Source organism: Capra hircus, chromosome 16 (genome assembly GCF_001704415.2).
Source record: "Capra hircus breed San Clemente chromosome 16, ASM170441v1, whole genome shotgun sequence".
Taxonomy (NCBI): domain Eukaryota; kingdom Metazoa; phylum Chordata; class Mammalia; order Artiodactyla; family Bovidae; genus Capra; species Capra hircus.
This window is the reverse complement of record NC_030823.1, coordinates 46,991,964-46,993,173: the sequence shown is the minus strand read 5'-3', so window position 1 is coordinate 46,993,173 and position 1,210 is coordinate 46,991,964. Positions and strand designations below refer to the sequence as shown.

The following is a 1,210-nucleotide window of genomic DNA, read 5'->3' as shown; positions in this document are numbered from 1 at the left end:
GATATGGACAAAACTGTATCTGATGTTGAGAGGACTGGATGAGCGCAGAGGAAAAAGCATTTAAAATTTGCTTGAAAAGTGAGTGTTAGTCACTTAGTCATGTCTGATTCTTTGCAACCCCACGGACTGTAATCCACCAGGCTCCTCTGTCCATGGAATTCTCCAGGCAAGAATAATGGAATGTGTTGGCATTCCTTTCTCCAGGGGATCTTCTCCACCCAGGGACTGAACCCAGGTTTCCTGCATTGCAGGTGTATTCTTTACCATTTGAGCCACCAGAATTTGCCTGATGTATTAGCAATTCTATCTGCCATGTTATATAAAAATAACCCACGTGGATTTGGGATAGAAAGTAGGCTTCATTTCATCAAATGGAAGGAGGTGGCTGCTTGAATCATGCTACTGGGAAGATCAGGAGGTTGGGAAGGGTGCGATGATCATTTGTTAATGCCTATTGGATCCACATGTGGATGGTGGGGTTGTGTTGTAGGCTACTGGCCTTTTAAACAAAGTCAGTACAGAGTTCAAGGGTGGTAAACATTAGCTGGTGGTTTCTCTATTTTTTCACTTTTATTTATTTAGTTTTCACTAAGTTTAAGTCCTTGAAGGGTACAGCATCCCACGGATTCTGTGTCCAGTGGCCTCAGCAGGAAAATTGCTTTGGAATTTGACATGAGCCATGCCAAATGTTTCCATGAGCTTGAGTTATCTTTCCCCAGATTGCTCTGGTTCTATTAGGTTTTCTGCCAGGAGTTACTATGTTGTTCTTTGCTCTGTACACATATGCACATCTCTTGCCTGGATAGAACTCAGTTTCATCGAGGGCACATACATCTTCAGTTTGCAGAAGAGCTGTGTGCTCCTTCCCTCTGATTTCATTGACTCCACTCACAGCCAACAAAAATGGGTGTGGACCACAGCCTTCCAGACTTATTTGTCATTTCAGAAGTCCTGTTCCCAGCAGGTCTCCACAAAGTCCAAAACGGCCTGGCTGGTGTTTTCTTATTCCCAGGACCCACCAGGCCAATCCAGGCCAGGCACTGCAGTGAACCCTCTCTGGCAGGAACTCATTTCATCCTCAGATGATCTGGTGTTGAATCTCTGTTTAGCTAAGGCCATTTCTACAAAATGCTCAAGCATCTGAAGGAAGATATAAAAAGAACAGCTACCCCCAGACTGGTTTCCAATGATACCGACTCCAGATTGTGCA

The 1,210-nt window shown here is 44.4% G+C and overlaps 1 pseudogene; it reads right to left on the bottom strand.

The window, feature by feature from the left end:
• On the bottom strand, nucleotides 595–941 carry LOC108637739 (annotated as a pseudogene).